At 51.9% G+C, this 25170-nt stretch overlaps 1 protein-coding gene across 6 annotated transcripts in view; it reads right to left on the reverse strand.

The window, feature by feature from the left end:
- CTBP2 (C-terminal binding protein 2) overlaps positions 1-24752 on the reverse strand; it is a 172012-nt gene extending 147260 nt beyond the window's left edge. For 3 of the 6 annotated variants that reach the window (XM_025395710.1, XM_025395709.1, XM_025395705.1), the window contains exon 1: positions 22249-22732. The gene's annotated coding sequence lies outside the window, so the exon portion shown is untranslated. Of the gene's footprint in view, positions 1-22248; positions 22733-23467; positions 23645-23921; positions 24145-24429 lie in introns of those variants that run through there. The other 3 variants (XM_025395706.1, XM_025395708.1, XM_025395707.1) reach the window with 3 other exon arrangements.
- Between the last annotated feature and the right edge of the window lie 418 nt (positions 24753-25170).

Genomic DNA, 25170 nt, shown 5'->3' on the forward strand with positions numbered 1-25170 from the left:
GAGGTAAGCTGGTGGGAGGGAGGCCCAGGCTGGCCCCTCACCCTCACAGCTCACAGCCTACCTCCTGTGAAAGGCCAGCCCTGATCTCAGGGTGCATGGGTGGGACTCCCCAGGCCCCAGACCCATCCCCCTGTCGGGCTCACCCAGCTGAATTGCCTGTCCACTGTTCTCTGGTTGGCTGGTCAGCTCCTTGCAGGCAACAGCAGGTCAGGCTCGTTCAGGCCACCACCCCAGAAAAGCGTCGGCCACACTGTTCCCCCACCCCCACCCCGGTGCCCAGCTCATTAGCCCTGAGTTGAAGAAAGGCTCTCCTCTTTCGTGTGCCTACTGGAGTGGGATGAGGCACTGTGGAGGAAGTGGGAACGAAAGAAAATGAACCCCGTGGAGCCCATTCTTGCAGGAACTATGCCCTCAGCACCTTCCAAGCCTCCCTACTTAGGTCTCTTTTGCTCCTAAAACAAACCCTTGCAAAAAATGTAACTCACTCAATCTCCAACATGCACCTACTACATACCAGGGGCTGACGAACTTGAACAGTCATCCGTTGACAGCTACAAGACACCGTCCAACGCCGCCTATTAGTCCCCCCAAAATAGCTTCACTAGCACAGGGACATCTAGGGGCAGAGACGTAAAACATTCTCCCAAAATGGTCACAGGATGTTTCCCTGATGGCGTTGCCCAGGGCCTTGAAAGAGCCAGGAGCAATTTCAAATGGGCTCCAGGCTGGTGTCAGGAGCAGGAGCTGCCTTTAGCGGGACACAGGTCACCAAACCTGACCCACCCAAATCTTCAGCGCTGACATCACCGCCGAAAACGAGAGGTATGTTTACAACAAGGTCTCATATTCCTGCTTATTCTTTACCTACAAATCTAAATTTCCCATGTGGGTCTTTACACATCTGTATCGCCAAAATCACAATTTGCCAAGATACTGAAAGCACCAACAATTTCTGAGTTTAAGGAGAAGAGACAAAGAAATCAAGGCGACAGGAAGAAGGAAGATGTCACCAGTTTGCTAGGACGTGGGCCTCAGGAGACAGGGTCCCTTCTGGGCGCAGCGGCTGTGGTCAAACCCAGAGCAGAGTCTTGGGAACCCCTCAGCCTTATTTCCCAAGGGGCCTGAGAGTCCCTGGTGACTCTGGCGGGCCAGTCCTGAATATTACAGCTCCTCTGTCCTCACCATCTTGTCAACCCTGCCAAGGCTGCAACCAGTCCCCTCCAAGGATGGTGACCTGCACATACAACATCAAGGCACCGACTTTATCTTTTAAATGCACAATGTGCTTTAGCCAAACACAAAACAAAAAGCCTCTCCAAGATGCTTTCCTGAAACACACTAGGCTGAAAAAATGGAGGCCCATTTCCTCTTATTTTTAATTTTACATTGGCTGTGTTTATAATAAAATAGAATAACTTATTTATTTGCTTACCTTACTTGGAAAGACAATAAATTGGAAAGGCTTCATAAATCTCACAGGGAATTCCTTTCAACAAGGACTGTCAGCAAAAATCCGTAAATAACCTTCTGCCAGCCTCTAGCAATCACCTCCACCACGTTATTTTTCCTTCCTGCTTTTGTACTAATCTTCTAGCAAACAAATCAAATCGCACACCAAAACATTTTTATTCTTATCGAGGTAAGGCTCACAAAACATCCGGAGTCCACTGGGGCTACTGAGACTCACGTGGCCTCTGAGAACACTCAGATGCAGAGAAGACCCCAGGGGACCACATGAGGGGCACCTCTGCACCCTCAGAGCCAGCCACGCTCCTCTCACTAGTTTACAAAAATAAAGGTGGTGACTAGCTTCAAAAGTAGAGCCAGAGATGTTCTTATAACAACTGCAGCATTAACTCCATCTGGGGCAAATCGTCCGCAAAGCCCTGGGCACACACATGAGGAAACAAAGTCCAGGGCAGGTTGCTAATAGGTCCTGGTGTCTCCTCCCACCCGGACTCGGCTGGTGTCCACAACACAGCCTCCGCTCACCCGGCTCCCTTATAACCTCAGTGTCGCTGAAGCTTCTGGTCAAGTGCACTCATCCTGGAGCCAACTGAACCAACAGAGCCAGCGGAGTCACGCTGGGTGATTCGAGACCATCCCAAGCAACACGGACCTCATGCAGCAGGTCCTGTCCCCACCACGCTGACACCTGAAACGCAACTGTTTGAAACTGGTTCAAATGGCTGTGTTTGACTTGAAACACATCCGCGTTTGATGGGGCTGGTGAAAATGACCTTCGGCAGTTCAGAAACAGCGGAAGATGGACAGTTTCACACAGAGGTTTCAAGGACTGTGCTAAAAATAAGATTAAGAGGCAGAAGGAGGCTCATGGATAATCAAACGTGCAAGATTGGAAAGAGCCGCTGTAATCAATTTACTTACCAGGAAAGGGTAATTACCATAACCAAAGGGAAAATTTCTCCAAGCCAAATGGTTAAAAAAAAAAAAAAAATCAGACCAGCAAACCACTACCCAAATAAATGTAAAATAAAAATGTGCGTTTCCAGCCAGGATGTCAACTGCCTTTCAGGCTCCAGAACTACAGAGCTTCACCCTGCGACCTTGATTCTTGGGTGCGAAATGACGAACTTAAGAACTCCAAACATAGCTGTGCCCGCCCGTCTCTTCACTCAGCTAACTGTGCAAAGGAACTGGCTTCTGATGAGTCCCTGTGGTTTCCATATAGCAGCTGCCCAAGAGCTGTGTGTTCCTGGGAAAGTCACTGAAGTTCTCTGAGTCTACTTTGTGTCCAGCCTGTGAGCGGCGCATTAGCCATTACTATTATGCATCCACCAAATACATCTGCATCTTCCCTGCTTGGCACATTCCTGGCACTCAATAGACAGCAGCTACTATTGGCCAGGCGCAGTGGCTCACGCCTGTAATCCCAGCACTTTGGGAAGCTGAGGTTGCGAGATCACTTTAGGCCAGGAGTTCCAGACCAGCCTGGCCAACATGGTGAAGCCGTCTCTACTAAAAATACAAAATTTAGCCAGGTGTGGTGGCACACATCTGTAATCCTAGCTACACAGGAGGCTGAGGCATGAATTGCTTCAACTCGGGAGGCAGAGGTTCCAGTGAGCCGAGATTGTACCACTGTACTCCACACCCTGGGTGACAGTCCAAAAAAAAAAAAAAAAAAAAAACCCGATGGTAGCTACTATTATAATAATTATTCCACCAAATTAACATATTTCTAATATTCTTGAATGAGGGCAGAAGATTTTCTTAAGTGTTCCCCTTTCAAAGTGATTTAATACTGCACACACCCAAAAGACTGTCTGCCTTTTTTTTTTCTGACTGTTCAAGTTCATCAGCCCCTGTTTTTTGTTTTTTGTTTTTTGTTTTGACTGTGGGAGCTTCCAGTCTAGGCCAGCTGGGCCTGGGCACGTAATAGCAAGCTAACTCACCTGAACACGCACCTCTGGAGGGGCTCTCAACTCACTTCCCTCCAAGAAGTCAGCTGGAATTTTTGGATCCACCCAAAGGAAGCAACTTCCCCACCCAAAGTGTGGAGATAGATGTGGAGCCCCAGAAGGGTCCTGGGAAAGCATCCTGTATCCAGGACACCAAGAGGCCCTGTGGTTGCCTAGAACTGCGGCCCTACTGTGCTCACAGCTGCACAATACAGAGCACAGGTGGCTGGTGACCTGTGAAAAGGTCCCCAGATCACCTTTCCAGACAGTAAAGAACTTTGTTCTCATCACCATCCGAAAGCAGACCGGTGGCCACATACATCTGTGACTTCCACTCAGCATCTAGCACACCCCTTCCCCAACCCTTGCTGAACTGTCCCTGAACCCTTAAGAAGGACACGCTGGGGTGTCCACCCACCTTTCAGCTACTAACCCATGCACCCGAGTGTCCTCACACTACACTGGGAAGCCCCGCTGAAATCTGAAATCTGGTAAGCTATGTCCTGGCGGGTACATTTCCATCATACTCACTGCATGGCAGTTTATTCACAGACGACCACCCAGAAGAAGCCAAGAATGCTTAGACATTAATTTCAGGCCAGGAATCAAGGTCACATTTGGTCTGAGCTCAAAGACATCAAAGGGTTTTCTCATACTGCAAATGCATGCACACAAGATGCTCCGAGATCACGGGAACGCCAGTCAGGGCTGGCCAATCACGATCACTGCGGCTTCCACCTGCCCTCAGCCTGACTGATGTGATGAGGGAAGGGGACAAAGAATGAGCTCCGAAAGGACATTTCAGGCAACGACCAGAAAATCAGCAAATGCAGTGATCCCCACTTAACAATTTCACAAATTCCAAGACTCATTCCAAGTTTCTCCCAACTGAAAGAAAATAATATTAAGGGTCGGGTGCAGTGGCTTATGCCTGTAATCCCAGCACTTTGGGAGGCTGAGACAGGCGGATCACTTGAGGTCAGGAGTTCGAGACCAGCTTGGCCAACATGGTGAAACCCCATCTCTACTAAAAATACAAAAATTAGCCAGGCCTGACAGAGTGCCTGTAATCCCAGCTATTCTGAGACAGGAGAATCGCTTGAACCTGGGAGGCAGAGGAGAGGTTGCAGTGAGCCGAGATCACACCACTGCACTCCAGCCTGGGCAACAGGTGAGACTGTCTCAAAATAAATAAATAAATAAACAAATAAATAAATAACATAAAAATAAAAACAAAAACCATGAGGCGATGAGTCAGTGGCAGCTCATATCCCAGAGTGCAATGGGACTTCCTGCCAAGCACCTCCTCTGCCGGGCACCTGGGCACCAGCCTCCAGCGCCTTCTCATTACCTCCTCCTGTGAGAGGAACTAGCATCCTATTTGACATACAAGGAGCTGGCGGGGTTGGGAATGGAGCCCAGGATTGCAAATGTGGCCGTCTACCCTCCGGGCCGGCACCAGCCTCCGGGGCAGCTGACCTTCCCCGCCTCAGAAGCTCTCCTTCCTCTGGGTTTTCCACAAACCAGTCTTCTTGACCACAAAAAGGTGGCCGTCCTGACTGGCCTCTTACCTTCAGGAAAACAAATGGGGACCTGAGGGCGCTTAACTGCCCCGACCACCCAGGAGTCACAGGAGCACGGAACAGCAAGCAGGGAGACAGCACACAGTCAGCACGTGGCAAGCACACAATAAACACACAGCAAGTACATGGCAAATGCACAGCAGGTACACAGCGAGCACACGGTAATCACATGGCAAGCACACAGTAAATACACAGTAAGCATATGGCAAGCACACGGCAAGTACACAGCGAGCACACGGCAAACACACAAGCACATTGCCCGGCTCCCTCCAAAGCCACTTCCCCCACAGAGAAAGGAGAAAGCAGCATGGCCTGGCAGTCACTCACAGTCCCTCTGGACCTGGAGCCAGCGGCTATGGCGGACGAAAAGGCACCTGTTCCCGGGCACTTTCCAACAGGGGCTCGTGGGACACGGTGTGGAGAGGCAGCTGTTGTGTGCGTGTCCCTGGGGAGCCCAGGGGGCATGGCCTTAGATGCACCAGGGCCTGCAAGTATGGCCCAGAACTGCCCTGCCCACTCTCGGGATGGGGGAGCGGTTTGCCTACTTTGCAGAGGAGGTGGTTATATGCCGGTTTCAGGCAAGACTCACACTGCAGTGACTGGGTTTTGGTCCGACCTGTCCAGATGAGCCAAGCTCCTGGAGTCTCAGGCATCCCTAGGATGGCACTGGGGAGGAAGGTGTCATCCAAGCCAAGTCCATCTGCTGTGACCAGAGAACCCCTGGGACTCATGCATAATCCTTGGATATTACAAATGTCCTGGAAATTACTGGTGTCTCACACCAGCATTCACCAAACTCCTCACACTTCCTAGGCTGGTCCTTCTACTATCAAAAAGGAGTGATTTGATTAGTGGTGGCTGGGCGCTGGGAGTGGGGGGCAGGGAGGCATGAACTCCAAAGGAGCACACAGAACTTTCCTTGGTGATGGGATGGTTCCGCAACCACCCGGTGGCTATGCCTCGACTGTCAAGACTTGCAGAACTGCACGTTAAAGGGTGTTTTACTGTATATAAATTATTTCTACATAGGATTTTGAAAACTTGATCCTTCTCAAAAAGCAAATGATAAAATTAAATGACTTGCCCTATGCAGTGAACTCTGAAATCCCTCTGCAGCCCACAAGAGCTTTGCTACTGAGGGGGAGCTGAGCCAGCACACACCCCACCAGGCTTCCTCAAAATCAGCAACCCCCAGAAGACACCAGGAGGAAGGGTTCTGTGAAGCACAGGCTCGCAGAGGCTCCCTGAGACGCAGCTCCACTTCAGACAGTTTACTCAGGGAAAATCATTCCCTTACCTCCCGTAGTTTAGTGGCCAGGACATGGGAGCTGAAAGGACACGGGAGCTTGAAAGGCTCCTACCTTGGGTTCCCTCTCCCACATTTAGCCTCAGCACACCCCCTTCAGCCTAACTCCAAACCTAATGTGGCCACCTCTGCCCACCCCAGCTCACAGAAATCCACCACTGTTTAGCTGAACTCCACATAAACCCTTGTTGCTCTTCTTCCCTGTAGCCCGGCAGCCCTCCACGACATCCTGCACACAGTAGGGGTGCACCTTTATTCCACAGGCAATGTTCAGAAGAAGAAATTCTCCTCAATCGGCCGGGCGTGGTGGCTCACACCTATAATGCTAGCAATTTGGGAGGCCGAGGCAGGCAAATCACCTGAGGTCAGGAGTTCAAGACCAGCCTGACCAACATGGTGAAAACCTGTCTCTACTAACAAAATACAAAAATTAGCTGGGAGTGCTGTAATCCCAGCTACTCGGGAGGCTGAGACAGGAGAACTGCTTGACCCTGGGAGGCGGAGGTTGCAATGAGCTGAGAACTCACCACTGCACTCCAGCCCGGGCTAGAGTGAGCCTCCGTTTCAAAAAAAAACAAACAAACAAACAAAAAAATTCACCTCAGTGGCACTGCATTATTTTCTGGCAAATGAGTGCAAACTGGGTTACCTTATCACACCATGTAACATGTTTAAATCCTGTGTCTAAAATATTGTGTACCTATTTTTATTTGATTTACTAAATTCTAAAGCTTTTCTAAATCTCCACAAGGTAGTTTCCCCAGTAATGCATAACTGCTTAATTGGGAAGTGTACAAAACATAATTACACTGCCTAAAACTACAATATTGCTTATGGGAATATCCCCGCTCATGCATTCCACTTTATTTTGTATTTAATCTCTATTAAGATGTCTGTGTGAAAACAGATAGGCATGCTATTCTTCATAAACAGCATAAATCACAATGTCATTTCTTTGCTAACTCAAGTCCAAAAGCGGCCCCAAAAGAAACTGCCAGGGCCCCAAAGACAGTCACTTTCCACATTCAAGCAGATAAGCTCCTTGCATAGAGGTCTCAATACAGAGCCCCAGAACACCTAGCCCTGGGCCAATTAGTCAGGTCATAATTTCTCTCACCGTAAATGGCTCTGCATGCAATTCAAAAAGCACCCAGATGCTCCCCAGAAAGCAGTCACTCAAACCAAGAAGAGCAATTCCTTTCTGCCCCAGACCCCAGTTACAAACCTTGTATCAAGGGGCAAAAAGAGTCCCTTAAATCCTTCTTCATCTAAGGACACCCATGGATACTCTTTCAAGTTCACCTTTCAACACGGGGGACTCCCGCCAAAGGCTCCAGACTCTTGAAACTGGATTCTCCTGCTTCCCTTCTGGCCTTCAAATTTGTACACACCGCTCATCCCTAGAATAGGGTTATCTGAATACACAACCATTCTCTAGACAGCCTGGTACTGGTGGAGGAGAACCAGTTTGGATCTCGCTCGATCGTTAATTAACTGTGAGTCCCGTCCACGCGGTTTGCCAATTCCTCAAGTGGGAAATAATCACACTGCCTCACAACAGGGTTGTTGCTAAAAATAAAATAAGCCAATGTATGACAAAGTACTTCTGCAAACAGAAACAAGCCAGGTTATCAGCCTCGCTGAAGCCTACTAATTAATAAATGCCCCGATCAAGATAAAAAGGATTTACCACAAAACAGGTTCACTCTCAGTTCTAAAACGGTAGGTATCACTCCCAAATCGGCTTGCATCATGACGAAACAGGCTAGAGGCATAAGTAAGGGCCTCAGGGGCACTCCTGAAGGTTAAGCATATTTGCCTGCAGAGGGAGGTAAATGCACCTTTTGCTGATCCACGTTCTCGCTCACATGGGCCAGTGTTAAAAACATCGACTCCGTGGCATCCCTCTTTGTGTGTACACAGATTGTAATAGTGTGCTTCACTGAGCGGTTCAGATTTTACTAAAATATAATCTGCACAACCAATTTCTTCTCTGGCAGGTATGCTCTGACACTGCCCAGCCTCATCTCAATACACACTGCTGCCTGGTCAAGGGTGAAATGTCAAGTGCATCTGAATACAGAACCGGCTCCAGTTTTAACAGACACCCAGGACATTTCTCTGCTGTCCTAGGAATACCTGGTAATGTTGGAGGGTGGAGAATCCCTTTTCAAAGAATGAGGATGAGTACAGCAGAAATCCATATTCCAAGTTTCAAACAATTTAGTGGGTTATTTCAGTTATATAAAATCTTCCTTCAACCATTTTTCATGCCAAATGTTCAATAACTAGACTCGAGTGTGTGGGTGTGTGTTGGGGGAGTGGTTTGTTTCTGAAGAAAGCCAGTCTGTGTGCTGCTGTTGGCAGGTTTCGGGCTGGCTGCATCAGGCACCCCCTGGAGGAGGTGGCTAAAAATACAGATGTTAGGGCTTCTCCTTTGGGAAGAAGGGGGGCCCTCAGGAGACTCCTGGCCAGGGGTGCCTTGGGGACCCGCCCTGTTCCAGAAGCCATCCTCTTGAGCACCCCCAACCCTCTCTGGGGACTGACTGAGTCACTGGTGAAAACCACCGAGCCCACCCAAGCTTCCTAATATTAAAGGTATCTGCTGTCCTTTGGGGCAGGGCAGGGCAGGGCAGGGCAGGGCAGGGCAGGGGGCGAGAGGGATGCTTGCACTTACCTGCTCCCTCCTGATAAAACAGGGCACAAACAGCCACTCCCTGCTAAGAGGAAGAAGGCAGAGTTGACGGGAGGATTTGTCTTTCTCAATGACATTCACACCACCATAACTAGTGGGATTGCCATGAATCCTACTGTCACCACCACCACCAGTACCACCGTCCCCAATAAAAATAATGGTAACAAACAGCTAGCCTGGGAGCACTTCCCACACGCACTCACATCTTATTTATTGTGCACTCTCCAGGATTTGCAAATGAGGAATATCACATTCTGGCCCCAGACCCCTGGTCCCTGGCCAACTGAGATGCCCTTGCATTCCAGCATGGGTGGTTTCCCAAAGGCATTTTCAAGGACCATTTTGCTTTTCCCAAGTAAGACTTTTTTTTTTTTAACTTGAGAAAGAGTTTCACTCTTGTCGCCCAGGCTGGAGTGCAATGGAACGATCTCGGCCCACTGCAACCTCCGCCTCCCAGGTTCAAGTGATTCTCCTGCCTCAGCCTCCCGAGTAGCTGGAATTACAGGTGCACACCACCACACCTGGCTAATTTTTGCATTTCTACAAGAGACTAAAATATAATCTGCAAAGCCAATTTCTCCAAAACCAATTAGAAGAGATGGGGTTTTGCCATGTTGGCCAGGCTGGTCTTGAACTCCTGATCTCAGGTGATTGGCCCGCCTCCGCCTCTCAAAGTGCTAGGATTATAGGCGTGAGCCACCATGTCTGGCCCCAAGTGAATTTTTTGTTTCTTTCCTTGTTTTGGAGACAGCGTCTTGCTCTGTCACCCAGGCTGGAGTGCAATGGCCCAATCTTGGCTTACTGCAACCTCTGCCTCCAGAGTTCAAGCAATTCTGCTGCCTCATACTCCCAAATAGCTAGGATTACAGGTGCATGCTGCCATGCCTGGCTAATTTTTTGTATTTTTAGTAGACACAGGGTTTCACCATGTTGGCCAGGCTGGTCTCAAACTCCTGACCTTAGGTGATCCACCTGCCTCGGCCTCCCAAAGTGCTGGGGTTACAGGCATGAGCCACCCCACCTGGCCCCCAAGTGAGATTTTTAACGGCATGAGTTGAATCCAAAGAAACTGCTGGTCCATGAAATGACCAGCACACCCTGAAGATGACAAACTGTCTGCTGGAGAGGCACCTTCCTTATCCCACCTTACCATTTCATGCACATGACCTATACCCACACCTGTGGCCTCACAGAAGCACAGCGCAGTTAACACTGGCTGGGCGGAGAAAAGAATATTTGAACATTTCAATTGGAAGACATTCGGTGATGCTCCACGCACATGCGTACTACACCTGGCCCCTAATGGGTGCTCAGTCAGTATCTGTGAATGAACATCCTAGGAGGAGATGATTAATTACCACCCCACTGCCAGGGCCTGGGGTCAGGCACATGCTCAAACAAATCTGCCACCCAGCTGCACCTGGTCCAGTTACCACAGCTGCTATTGACCGAGCACCCACAAGAAACCAAACAGGATGCCACCAAGCAAGTCGACAGCCCTGGTCACTGTCTGGCAAATGCACCCACTCCTCAGGGACCTGGAAGGGTGAAGAGAGCTATGAAGGGAACTATGTGCACAGAGGGAAGGGCAGACGCAGTTCCTTTTCCTGAACAAATATGCTCTTCGGAATGTGGCCTGTCATGCCCATGTTCACTGTGTTTTATGTACTCTATAAAGATGATACTGAGCTCTCAATAGTGGAGAATTCAAACCTGAGCCACCCTTCTCAACAGGCTCCACCCGGGCAGGGTGGCTGGGGCAGGAGGCTCTGGGCCCCCACCCTGGCTGCCCATCAGGCAAGGCAGTTTTTTCTTCCTTCTCCAGGAAGAGAAAGTAGGTCTTATATAGAAAGTAAACATTTTACTGGGCATTTCTTGGAGTGACCTAATACGCAGTAACAGCCCGCAGACTAAAATTAACCTTGTGAACAGTTTTCAGTTCATTGCTTTGGACCCCAGCAATCAATGAGAAGACGGCTGTTCCCAAACTAAGCCAGCCCCACCAGCCACTCCCCTTCCCTACCACAGGGCATGACATCTTCCAGGAATTTTTAACATAGCACCATGACAGGTTTGGCAGCTCACACCTGTAATCCCAACACTTTGGGAGGCCAAGGAGGGAGGATTGCTTGAGCTCAGGAGTTCATGACCAGTTTGGGCAACGTGGCAAACCCCATCCCTACAAAAAATACAAAAACTAGCCAGGTGTGGCGCCATATACCTGTAGTCCCACCTACTTGGGAGACTGAGATGGGAAAATTGCTTGAATCCGGGAGGTCGAGGCCGCAGTGAGCTGTGATTGCGCCACTGCACTTCAAGCTTGGGCAACGCGGTGAAACCCCCATCTCAAAAAAAAAAAAAATTTTAACAAACACATATGATATGTCAGGCTCGTTCTAAGGGCTTTATAAACGTTACCTCACTGAATCCTTACAACACACCCTCTCCTTACCCTCATTTTACAGATTCAGAAACTGAAGCCCTTCGCAAAGGCTTCCCAGCGTGGGAGAGAAGTCAAGCATTTCTTTCCATCCCTTCTTTGCCACACTTCCTTGAACAGTCTGTCCCCCTTGTATCTCACTGCCTCTACTAAGCTCTAGGAGGGCAGGCCCATCTCTCCTTGGACACAGCCTCAGTGTTTGAAAGGAAGAATGACATTCACGACCTTCCAGTGAGACCTCTCTTGTCACCAGCCACCAAAGTGAGCACAGCAGTTAGCTCAGCACTTTCAAAGTGCACTGCCGGGGCCCCTAGAGCAAAACTTTGGATCTGAGCCAGGCCCCTGACATGCCAAGTAACCACCAGGTTGCAAAACTCCCAGCTACAGGCGTGACCACGAAGGTGGTCCATGTGCTGCTGCAGCCCCCTTCCCGCTAACCACAGCGAACCCAGGCTCCCCTCCCGCCCTGCCTGCTGCTCTAGAAGACAAAGAGAATTAGGGAAGAAAACTCCTTTTCAAGAAGCTTCCTTGCCAAGAAATATTTTAAAGGACTATTCTGAGGGGTCAAGTAACATAATGGGACTTGCTTCTAAGCTCTCAGGCCTGGCTGGGACACAACCAGGGACCCAAAAGCACAACTGGGTTGAGTCCTAACCCCCCTCCCTTCATCCTCTGCGGACATGAGATCCTCAACTAAGACACTCCCCAGTTCACCACAGAGGCGTCTCCCTTTGCCCACTATTTGGAGCCATGTGGCCAATTTAGGATAGAAAAAAATGACCCACTCTTCGAGGCCTTCCTTAAACGCTGAGGAAGGCATCACCGCAGACACAATTCCAACTCCAATTGTGAATCTCCTGGCTTTTGTCAGTTGAAGCCTCATTCTTAATCCTGGGCTTAGTTGAGAAATGAGAAGGATGTGTGCAAGTGAAGGAAAAAGAATCCTCAACCCTGAGCGAAAAGCACGCGCCGTGGAGGAGCGAGGAGAACGGACACTCTGCAGATGCCAGGGCTGGGAAACAGGGTGGGGGAAAAACCGGCTCGCTGGCCTCAGAGCTGCGGCAGGTCCACCACGGTGCCGTGTTTTGCTGGAGGAACCTGGATGCCAGCTCGGTGGATCTTCTGCCCAGCGCAAAGGATCTCTAAAACCTGGAACAGGACAGGGGACACACCACAGACATGACATGGGCTCTGCAAGACCACTCACAAGGCCCGGCTCGCAGGAAATGACCATTCACGGGAACCTGCACGCTGCAGTCATTCTCATGCTTAGACGCCATGTCCACTTGCCAAGCAACAGCCTCTGAGAAAGCAGCTTCCCCCTTCTCAGTGTCCCAATGAGGCAACACAAGAGAGGAGAGGGCTGGCCGGGGGATGATCCTGGCCCCACCACCCTCTTCCAGGTGGAGTGAAGCGGAATGGAGACCTGTTTAAAGACTGCAGGGAGGACTTCAAATAGGCAGACTCTAATCACTACCCAAGCCGGAGCTGAGCCAGGACACCAGCCTCACATGACTGATTTGTCAAGAGACTCCTCCCAGCACTTCCTTGAGTCATCCACAAGACAGAGCAGAACCCCAAGGCCGAGATGGAGGCAGAGGGACACCACCCCTGGCCCCACTGGAGCCCCAGTGAAGACCGAGATTTCCAGAACACACATGTGCTCACAAGCACACACGTGTTCACAAAAAGAAGAGAAGGGTTGTAGAGGAGCAAGGTAATCTTATAAAGAAAAGCCTGTTTTTCAGGAAAACCTCCACCTTATGGGGACCTTACCCTCTTCGGAAAGCCAAGGTCAGCCTGGGAGCTCCCGCATCACCTGCCCCGGGTACTCTTCCGGTGAGTTCATCACCCAAGCTCACCCAAGCAGGGCTGGTCTCTGGATTTGAAGACACACCCAACTTTGTGCCATTCCCTTTCAGTTCTCTGATAGCCTCTTTGAAAAGAAGGCTGTTCCCTTTGTTCAGGAGTATTAATTCAAATTCCTTTCTAAGGCTCACACCACACAAATGCAGGGGAGCGACCCAACGGAAGTTCACCCGGCAAAATCTAGTTTCTCCCCGCTTTTCACAGGAGTGGTGCAAACAGACGCTCCCAGCTAGGAGAAATCCTAAGCATCTTTCCTGTCTCTTGACCCCCAACTCCCCAAGGTGGAACCCACAAACCAGATCCTATTTAAGGTGTGCACATGGCTCCAGTTGAAAGCCAGAGGCAACCAGAGTTGGGGAGGGGTGCATCCCATGGACTGAAGCCCTCCTTCGAGGGAGGTGGGGGGTGAGGGCAGCTGCGATCATGCTATCCCAGACCACAAACATGGTGTTACCTATTGATAGTCTTACCTATTGATAAAATGTTACCTGGCCACTAAATCCAACTTTACCACATGAAGCCCTAAGCACTGTGAAAGCCACACAGAACCCCCGGAGAGTGTGCCCTGGCGCTCTTGGAGTGCGGGGGGGGGGGGGGGGGGCGGGGAGGGAAGTGATGTTGCATCAGACACACAGATGAAGGCAAGGGAGAAACTGAGCTTGGGAGGAAAGAAGAGGTCTCTTGGTTAGCGTGGCAAAGCCATCCCCAGACATTTCCCGTGTCCCAGTCAAAGGCCACAAGCAGCCTCGGGCAGCCACAGAGAAGCCAGAGGCAGGTGAAGTTGGTAGTAACTAGCTAGACTTAATTACCTAAGCTCCCTGGCTCTGATTCTTCATTGGTAAAACAGTGACTAACTACCACCTCTGCCTCTGCCAGGACAGCCCTGTGCTTTGGCCCCGGAGAGCCGATCTCAAGGCAGGTGTCTGGCCTTTGCCTGGACACAGCGAGTCTGTGATCCAGAGAGTCTGACCCATGTATTCAATGGGGCCTGCCTCAGGCTTCCGAACAGGAGCCACGCTGTTCTGAAGATTCTCTCCAAAAGTGTAGTGAATGTAAAACGTCCTAGCGCAGGAAATGATCTAGAAACCCCTCCGTGGCACTGGATTGTGACTTCCTAACAAAATGATCACTCATCAAACAGGTCTGGGCCTGAGAGAAAGATACCTTTATCTGAGAAGCTCTTTTGATTCCTGGGGAAAACAGGACGGCTCCTCCCCTGAACTTTTAATTTCAGGGTGGGCAAGGAAAGAGGCTCACCCCACGCAGGAAGGAGTTCCTCCTCCCACCACGGAGTCATGCCCAACCCACTCAGGCAAGTCCCCCAAGTGACTCCTCAGACATCACCCCACCTCGTGAAAATGAAACGCAACAACACACAATGGCCCAGCGAACTGGTGCCAGACACTAAGTAAGTGCTCAGGAAATGGTTGTTCTCTAGTTACTTGAACAACAGGTACAGCGCACTTGAATGGCTGCATAAATTTCTGGAGCACCAAATTAAGTCTGCAAAACATAAAGGCGAACGCAGAAATTCCTCCATGGAGAAGATGGGTGCAAGACGGAACGGGTCAGACCGCACCGTCCTACCACTCAGCGCTCGGACAACCTCTAGTCAGAAGCCTCCCAGGCTTCAGGTGTCGAGAGCTGCCGGGATGAACAGCAGAGAACGCAGCAGAGGAGCGCAAATGTCACTCGTCCTTGACGTGGAATTCTGCTGAAGGTCTCAGTGGCCCTCGCTGTTTCCCACAGCAACTGCCACTGCGCTATTCGTACTACAAGGAAAACCACCCAGATTCGAAGGTTATTCAAGAACCGTGGCCGCCCCCAAACACTGCCCAGGAGACGAGATCCCAAGCCGGTCTGGTGGAAATGATGCCGCTGTTTACCGTTTGCTTGCAACTCAGCCACCATCGCGCAGTCAATCAACGAACCTCACCACGACCCCAGGTCTGGAGCGCCCGGAGTCCGCGACCGCTGCGGGGTGGAGGCGGCTCTGACCTGCTGCAACCAGGTCCCTGCCCCTGCTCTGAGCCTGGAGTGCGGGCTGGGGGCCCAACCTGGTGTCCCGCGTGGTCTCGAGGCTCCTCCCTTGCCGGTGCCTCGCGGACCCGAGAGGCGCCGGCGACCCCGCTGGCTTGAGGCGGCGTCTAGCTGGACCCCCGCCGCCCGGGGTCCAAGCGGGCCAGCTCAGCACAAAGGCCAGCGGGAGGAAGGAGGAAGTGGGCACGGGGGGCAGGGCCCATTCTCACACCTCTCAACGACTTCTCCGCGGCGGGAAGCGGCTCCATTTACAAGTGAAAAGGCGAGGCGCGAGGTGGGGGGGCTCGGGGGTGTCAGGTACCGCGACCCGCGGAGGGGCCGGGGCGGGGCCGCCAGGTGCCCTGCGGGGGGAAGAGGGCACAGCTGGGGCGGGGCCGCGCCGCCAGGTGTTCGGGCCCGCCGGGGCGGAGCCTCCAGGTCCACCCGCCGGGAGGAGAGGGGCGGACCCCAGGCATGGAGGGGGCTTCACCTGGGGCTCGGGAGCCAGGAACTCCGGGACCCCGGAAGCCCGGACGCCAGGAGGCCCGTCCTCGCAGCAGGGTGGGGCACCCCCGCGGTCCGGGAAATGCAGGAGACCCCGCCCTCTCCAGGTAGAAGGCGGCCAGGTGTGTCGGGCTGGCCCTCCCCGCAGCAGAAGGTCGCGCAGGACACCGGAAGTCGTCCTGGAGTCAGTCTGAGCTGATCGCAGGGGTTCCCGGTGCCCCAGGCCCCCCACACCGCAAGTCACAGGAACAAGGAGGAAAACAGCCTCTTTATGACTTGGGGGAGGCAATTCAATATTTCTTCCTGGCATAAAATAGGAATTGCTCTATTTACCCAGCCCGCAGGAGCGTCGTGAAGATTAATGACTGTGAAATGTTTTTAAGATCAAAAACATTCCAGATTTTACTTGTAGGCACTTATATGTGCATACTGGTATCTGTATAGCAAAATATACTCTTTATTGATTGCCCCCCTAGTGTGACTTCTATTCCGTAATCCGAAAGCCCTGATATACAAGAATCAGGTCTGTCTCTGCATGCTCCTGAAACACTAGGGAACAGGGAATATGGGTAGGAAATGTCGGGTCAGCTGGGTATCTACCCTGAGTCTCCAGCTCTATCCAGTCCGCAGGGCAGATAGAGCAAGCCAGAGTGCCGACCACAGCTGAACGTCTGGAGAAAGGGAAAAAACTTTTAAGATTATTGGTCACTCCCACTGGGAAGAAAACACAGTATCCTCCCCAGCTCATTAGGAGGTGCTTTCAAAGCCTGAGTCTCCATCAGGGTCTCTGGTGTTTGCGGCGCCTTGGCCGTCACCGGGAGCCAATGGTCAGCCAAGTCCTGCCTGTGCCAGAAGCCCACGCAGCCCATCTGGCCCGGCAGCTCCAACAGCAAGGCCTCCCTGTTCCGAGCGGAGTAAGGCCACATGACCACACGGAGGACAATGTTGGGCTCCCCAGGGGCGTCTCCACTCACGGCTGAACATTCTCAGTTCCCTCAACCGTTCCTGAGACATGGCTTTAAGAGCTCTCTCGGGCCCTGCCCGCTGCTAGCTCTGGCTGTACTCCAGGTGGGCAGGCCTGGGAGCTGGCTGCAGCAACCCCAAGTGGGGCGTCCAGGATCCAGATGCATTTGCAAGAACCGCCCCCACCCCTTCCCTTGGCCTCCCTGGACCTGAACAAGCAGCGGATAAGCCGACTTTGTTTGCACTTCCAGACTGCACTAAAGACCATCCATCAGCAAAATAATAAACTCACAGCTAGAGTTCATTTACAAGGAAAGGTGCACAAACTCCTGGCCTTTCACCCCCTCCAGCAGAGAAACCTCAAATGCTCTGTTTTCCCCTCCAAACTCTTCATCTCTCATTTCCCCTCTCCACCCTCCCCCTGCCACACACACAGCTGGGGCAGGTACAACACTATCATTTCCAGGTTAGACTCTGGCCACTTGCACCTATAAAATAATTCTTTGCTAGCCTAATTTTATAGGTAAGATTTTAAAATTCCATCTTGGAAAAAGAAAAGCCCCATTAGGCCAGAGGAGTTGATCTCCCTCCATGGTCTAGGTCTTCGGTTCCTTCCAGAGAAACTTCCTCAGATTCCGTGACTCCATAATGAAGTTTTTGTTTGTCCTGGGCCTGGACAGATTGCTGGAGGCCAGATTTCAGGCATGGCTGGAGCACAGCCACGATAAGCTGGACTTTACAAGCCCTGAGTTCGCTTGTGCTGCAGGAAGACCTACACACACTGTCTCTGTGACACATCCTTTAACGTGGCCCTTCCAGGCTTCTGCCACAACGTGGGCTGGAATGAGACACAGAAATATTGCCACTATTTCCAGACAATCTTTAAGGCAGCTGACAGTTTCTTTTAGTCATAATTAAGAATTTGTTTTAATGCAAGAAGCACATTTCTGCTGATCAGAGGAGAGCTTTGGAGGAAGCACAAATCAGCAATACAATGGAAGGTACATATTTTTGTATTTTATAAGTGAGAAGGATTTTTAGAACCCCACGGATGAAAAGTCCAGCCCTCCCTCTCCCCCTCACCCCCGCCTCCAGGGTTTTTCTGGACTCACAGAAGGCAACAAAAACCAAAGGCAAGGCTGGTCACCACCAGGATCGGGGCAGACAACAGCAGCTACTCAGGGTTCCCATCCTTTAAACCCCAACCGATCTCTGGGAGAAACGAAGCCTCTATTATTACCTAGGACAAAAGTCACAATTCTCTACAGAACCAAAATCATCACTTGTCCCATTCATAAGATCCCAACGATTTTCATCACAATTTTTGTGAATATTAAGCCAACTCTAGGCAACCATCTGTTACATTTAGTTAGGTAAACAGCTAAAGCAGGGCACCTCTGAAACATTCACTGAGGGAGGGACTAGGCACATATACATGCAAACTGCCACTGGTGCTCACCGAGTGTAGTTGCTAAAAAACTGAACAGGCTTCAGACACCAACAATGGTTAATGATCTCCATATTATCTACATATTCCACTTAAGGTGAGGGTTAAAAAGTGAGGGGCCAGGAATGCACCTCCCTTAAGCTATAGAGCTGGTTCCACTTTGGGACCTCAGCTCCCACGTGGAAGGAGAGGGCTTTGTGAATGGGGGAGGAGCTTTTTCCCAAACGGCAGCAGCTACACAAAACATGAACATCCAGCAAAAACTTATTTTAGCTGCGTTCCCCCTAATGCTACCAACAGATTAAAGACTACTTTAAAGTCAGGAGAGGAGTAAAAATAAACACAACTTCTTCCTGTGACTTAAGATGCCTCCTTTCTGAAGTTGAATATCATTTCCTAAAATCACATTTCGAGGGGGTAGAAAAGGTCTGTTTACACTTTCCTTGAGGAACTCTACTATCTGCTGTTAAAATCGTTCCTCAGAAAAGCAGATTACTGAGAAGAGAAAGCACACGACGTTCCTCAGCAGTCCAGAAAAGACCACCTTCTAAGAAAAACTCTGGAAAGGGGGCAGACCAAATCTCCATGCCCGGCAAAGACAGATGAATGTGCCCCTGGTTCCCATCCTGTGCGCAGCTCCTGAAGTTTCTGTGTTCTCCAGCAGTTAGAAGAATGAAGGCGAAACTAACCCTTGGCTCCCATGGTCAACATTCCACACAAACAATGGCCTGGCTCTCTCCCTATTGTACATTCTGTATTCATTTGTGAATCCCCCCCCCCTTTTTTTTTAACACAATGTGCAAAGCCCTTCTTTTCACAGGCGAAGTTCTGAATGCCCAAATGCAGCCATAATTTAGGCTTTAAACATTAATAATGATAGCTAAAAGCAAACTCCAGATTATGCCCAAACATTCATTTGTGAATATCATTAGTCACATTGATGGCTTTTGGATACTCTCCATTAAATCATGATCAAAAGAGCCACTGAACACCTTTAAAATGGTTCTGAAGTTTTTTAGCAATTATTAAATATAATTTTCCAAACCCCGAGATAGGATTAAAAAAGAAAAACCCTTTCATAAGTCTTTGATACAAATTCCATCAAACACAGACTTGAATGAAAATTAACTTCAAAAGATGAGGTGGGGAGGAGACGCCTTGCATTTTCCCTTCTTTCCAGGAGTGCTGTAACTTTAACTCACAGCAGTGTAAATTAGGACATGCTTACCAGCTGTAAGGGAGAAAACTGATATTTGCCCGGGTGGCGCAGTCTCTAAGAGGTATTCATTCCAGCATTTCATGTGCCCACTAAAAGTTTTCAGCAGGGAAAGTTCACACACGCATTCCTCACCTAGCAATTCACAGAAAGATTATTGGGGGAAAAGACACCCCGAGATTTCACCACATGGGTCACTTTCATTAAGTACAAATACTTCTTTTTCCAGGGACAAACTGCCCTCCTATTTTTTAGTTACTACAAAAATGTGTTCCACCCTGTGTAACAGACCTACCATCCCAAAGTGGAAATATTACCTGAGCTGTGCCCTGCCCAACTGATAAATGTCCCTTCCCACCATGAGCTGTATGAATACATATTTGTGGCCTGATTCAGGGCCACAGGACACTAGGGCTGCTGCTTTTCCCTGATAGATGAACAGAGGGACCCAGGCTGCACGCACATACATTATGACGACAGCCCCTCTCTATGGAAATGACAGTGGTAAAAAATGACAACTGGGGCCACCATTCTACCATTGCTGTAAACTCTTTAAATTTTTTCCATTGAGGGAACGCGTTAAGTGCAAAGGGTATAACTTTGCTTTCAAAAATGATTCATGATGTTAGTGAACTGTTGGCAAATGGCATTCTGGTGCTAGATCTCAGCAGGGCTGCTCCCTCAGAGGTGTCCCCTTTTAGGTTTTCTTTCAATCCGTGAATCTCAAGGATTTCAAATAGTGTGAGCCGTTTGTATTTTAACAGCAATGGTAGCAATAAAAATATCATTTTAAAATCCAGTGCACTGCTTGTTCAGTACATACTACATACAGTCATCATTTCTTTACCTTGTCGTTAGTTACTCAGAAACTAAAAAGTTGCAGGTTGATTTTCTGGTTTTGTCATTTCTTGTTGCTGTTTGTTTGTTTCATTTAATCTCTCTTTGAAACACTTTCCAGACTTACAAAGTAAAATATCCAGAATTTTAAAAGTTAAGAGCGAAGTTATTGATTATTCTCTGAAAGGGTAACTGACAAACTAGTTAATAATTATACAGATAGCAAGTTTTACTGTTTCATCTTGTGTACACGACCAGATTAACAATGGCAGGGAAAGCACACACAACTTGGCAGGGACAGGAACAGGTGTGCCCCGAGTCTCAAAAGGCCAAAATATCTCACCAAGTATGTCACTGGTGTGTTTTTACAATGGCACTAGTGTTTGTTTTTAAGTAGCCAAACGTTCTTACTTTCTGAACTTTAGAGAGACATACTTTACGAGTATCTCTCTCTTCACTGAATTGATGATACAGTTCCACACATAAATTGCAACTCATGCAAGGAAATGATTTTTAGGGACAATAAGGCTTTTTAAAATCAGTTAAGAAAAGGTAATTCACCCTGCTCCTCCCTGCAGGAGAACACCCATTCAAGGGTCAGTTTCAAAGCTCCCAGGAGAAACCGTAAATAACTCACAGGGTTCTGCATTCAACCTGCAGACTCTTATTAAGGTACAATTAGAGAGGGGGTTGTCAAGTTGGGGTTAAAAAAAAAAAGAGTGGTGGGACTCGGGCACTCTACCTTATCTTTCTAAACAGGAAAAAGAATTAAACCCAAACCACCTAGTCAGGTTCAAAACAAGCTCCAAACCCAAGATCTTTTAATTCCCTCTAATAATTGCTTTCCAAAGGGATGTAACTGGGGTCCCCTACCCCTGGGGCACAAAAAACCAATCAGCGCCATAAATTCCCTTTGCCTTCAACCCTCTCTCCTTTTTACCGGGGGGCAGGGTGGGGGGAGGGGGTGACCCAACATCAACACTTACACTCTACAGAAATATGCTGGCTTATTTCCTTTGTTTGCTCGTGTTATACTTGATCAAGTGTGAACGATTAAACTGGTTTCATTAAAGGCAAGTGCATTCACGGCTAACATCCAACTTCAATGGCAACTGTAAGCATATTTTGCAAGAAAGAGGGCCTGCTTTTTTTGCTTGAAATCTACCATCTCATTAACTTTTCTTTTGGGGGCAATAAAAAGGGCACTAGGGGTTTTTCAGGAGAATGTCAGAGCAGTTCAGATATCTGATGCCAGACAAAAGAATATTTAGTGTTTCAACTCTATGATACAGTCTCTGCTAAAGAAAAAAATTCTGTTTCAATATTAAAGCAGCTATGACTGAAAATGTTTAATTAGCATTTTGACTATTACTTTATAATTGCTGTAAGAAGTATCCTTTGAAATCAAGTGATTATAAAAATAAGATCCTTTAAAGTCTCATTACTTCAAAATAGAAAAGATTTATATTTTTTTAAAAAAGGGGGGGAGGTTAAAAACCTCAGAATTCTCAAAGTACACGAAAACTACCCACTTCTACTTGGAAAACCCTCGAGGCAAAACAGCAATCTTAGGTACTGAACACGAGGTAATTTTTAAACTGTCTTCGAACCCAAACACCTAGCAGAGAAAGCTATCTTTTTTGAAAGAGTGGTATGAGTCGATATATTTCGCCCAAGTTAGAAAGGCAGAAAGAATCACTTTGTAAACTTCCCCAAAATATAACGTCCCCTCAAAATTATCCATGTCAGATAAAAATATACCAGTCTCTAGAATATCCAACAGAATTGCAAATAAGGCGTTTAGCATTTTAAATTCCCAATGCATATTTATAGAATAGAATTCTCTTGTCTATCCTTCCAGCCACTCGCATCAGACTCTCTAAGAACTTAACCCGATCTCCAATCTTTAAAGAAAAAAGGGGGTAAATACACAGAAGGATTGTTTACCCCGGACAGGGCAAGGAAGCCCGGTGTGACGACGTAGGCCATTGCCAGCAGCCTCCACCGCGAGCACGCAGAGCGGGGATTTCTACGAAAAATTCCTCCTCTTCCCTATAAAATCCTAAACGTGGGGTCCTCTGCAGCCAACTGCCGCTTGGGCCGCCTCCGGAAAAAGTACCGGGCGGGGGGAGGGGGGACAACCACAAACACTCGCGCGCACACGCTCACTCCGTGTCCGCGACCGTCGTCGCCGGCGGAAAGCGAGCCACGGGAGGGAGTGTGTGCGCGCGTGTGTGTCTCGGCGCGGCCCGCGGTGACCGAGCCGAGCTCTTGGGCCCGCGGCCTCCGAGCCCCAGGGCGCGGCGTGGGCTGCAGGCGACCCGCCACGCCGCTGGGCCTCCCGCCGGAGAAAGGCCCAGGCACGCCCCGGCTCCCGCGCGCCTCTGTCCAACTCGCCCGGGGCGCTGGGGGCAGCGCGAGAGAGAGAAAGAAAGGCGCTTCCCCTCGGCCGCGCGGGGCCGTCCGGCGCCGCGGAGGGTTGGGAGGAGGAGGGACCGCGGCGGCCCGGCTGTCCCCGCGCCGCACAGGATCCCCGCCGCCCGGGGCGCGCCCTAGCCGGCCCCTCCTGCTAAACTTTTTCTTTTTGATTCGCCCCACCCGAAAAGTGCGGCCCGGGCGGGGAAGGTGGGGGAGGCGGGCGGGCCGGGCTCCAGGCGGCGGCGGGCGAGGAGGAAGTGGTGCCCGCGGGAGCGCGGCCGGGCAGAGGAAATGCCCGGCCCGCCCGGCCCCCGCCCGCGCCCGCCGCCCGGCCCGCCCAGGCCCCCCGCCCCGCCGCGACTTTGGCGGGCCGAGCCCCGCGCGGCAGTGGCGGCGGCGGCAGCGGCAGCAGATGTGGCCCGGCTGCCCGGAGGAGCCAACAATGCGGGGCCGGCAAAACAAAAGGGTTCCACTTCGCCTCCTTTCCCGTCTTTCACTTGCGCTCCCGGGGCGCCGCGCGGGATCCCCCGCCGGCAGGGGCAGCGCCCCTGGGGACCGCGAGCCGCTCGCGCCCCGACTTCCCCATGGAACCCCTCTTCTCCGCGCCGCCCCCCCCGCCTCGTAGGCGCAAGGCCCGCCGCACCCCGGCGCGCTCGGACTCCTGTTCCCCGGAGATCCGGCCGTATTGTCCCCGCGGCGCGTCGCGCGCTCGGCCTGGGTCGCCGGCGGCCCCCGAGCGCGCACCCACCGGGCTCAGGGAGCAGGAGCCGGGGGCGACCAGGGAACCGTCGCCGAGACGCCGCCGCCGCCGCTGCCCTCTGGACGCCGCCGCGCTCGGGGTTTCTTTCTTTTTTTTTTTTTTCCAACCCTGATGGGAAGGAAGGTGACCGCCTACTTCGCATTCATCAACTCTCATCACAACAACAAAAATCCTGGCGCAAACGGCGGCCAGCGGGCGCAATCGGTGGCGGGGGCGGGCGGGGACCCCCGAGCCAGCGTCCACCCCCGGTCGCTGAGGGGGGACGCGGGGCCGGGGGCACGGACCAAAGATGTCCTCGGATGCCGGCTCCGTGTCCTTCGCCCTCTTCCTCCTCCTCCTCCCTGAGTGGCGCAGTGAGGCGCGGGCGCGGCGCCCCCAGCCCGCGGCCGCAGGTGAGGCGGGGGCGGCGGCGGCCCCAGCCCTCCCCCGGGGCCCCCCTTACCTCGTCCCGGACGGTCGGCGTCCACGGCGAAAGGCGCCCACCCTGGAGGCGGCGGCGGCGGCGGCTCCCGCCCCTCCCACCCCACCCGGCGGCGGTGGCGGTGGCGGCGGCTGTGCGGCCCCCCCTCAGCGCGGCATGGCTCCCGGTTCGGTCCCTCGCTCCTCGGGCCGCCGCCGGCTCCTCCGGGCCGCTCCCGAGCCACCTTAAAATGACACACGCACACAGGGACACACACACAAAAACTTAATCTCTCCAGCTCCCCGCCCCTCCCCCTCCCGCCCTCCCCACCCTCCCTCCGTTCCCCTCCTCTCCCCACCCTACCCCTCCCTTCCCTTCCACCTCCTCCCCTCGCCGCCGAGCCTCTTCCTACTTCCCCACCCACCCCACCCCCTTCCTCCGCCCACCCGGTTCCCAATTCCCCCCGCGTCCCGGCCCTGCGCCCTCCCGCCCGCCGAGAGGGGGCTGCGCTGGGGGTCCCCGGCCCGCGCCCGCCCCGCGCTGCGCTCACCCCCGAGAGGATGCTAATTCCAACTTGGATCGGGGGAGGGAACGTCCTGGATGCCGAGCGCCTCCCGGCTATTTGCTCTTCTTTATTTGTTTTCTCCTCCGGGGAAGGAGGAGGAAAACGGAGAGAAAAGGAAAGGAAAGAAGCGGCGCTGGCCGCAGCTCCCGGTGCCCGCCGGCTGCGCAGGAGCGAGGCGGGAGGCGAGGTGAGGGTCGCCGCTCGCTCACTCCTCGCTCCTTTTTTTTGGGGGGGGGCAAAGGCGGGGTCTCTCTTTGCAAACCAATGACACAACCCCACATGGGCCGGCCTCGCCCCCTCCAGATACTCCTCACTACAAATCGGCTCTCTCGGGGGATTAGTGGCTCCGCGAAAGTGCACACAGGCGCGGCGGGCGGGAGGGCCAGGGGCCGGGCGCGGCGGGCACTCCCTGGCCCGGCCCCGCCCGGGAGGCCCTGGGGAAGCGCGGGGGCCTCGGTAGCAGGGGCCGGGGTCCTGTCGCGGTGGCTCGGGGTCCGCTGCTCCCCTGGCCCTTCATCCTCCTCCGCCCCTTCCACGTGGGGTACCGGGCTGCCGGCCACGTGGGGGAACGCGAGCCCCGGGTGGCCCCGGCCCCGTGGGGCCCCGCCCAGCCAGCGGCGCCGACCAGCCCCCTTCCCGGTCCCCGGGCTCCAACTTCCTCCTGGGCCCCCGCACCGGCCGCTTCTGCCTTCTCAGGCCCGCGGGGTCAGGCGCGGGCCGGCCGCA

The sequence above is a fragment of the Theropithecus gelada genome, chromosome 9 (genome assembly GCF_003255815.1).
Source record: "Theropithecus gelada isolate Dixy chromosome 9, Tgel_1.0, whole genome shotgun sequence".
Lineage (NCBI taxonomy): Eukaryota > Metazoa > Chordata > Mammalia > Primates > Cercopithecidae > Theropithecus > Theropithecus gelada.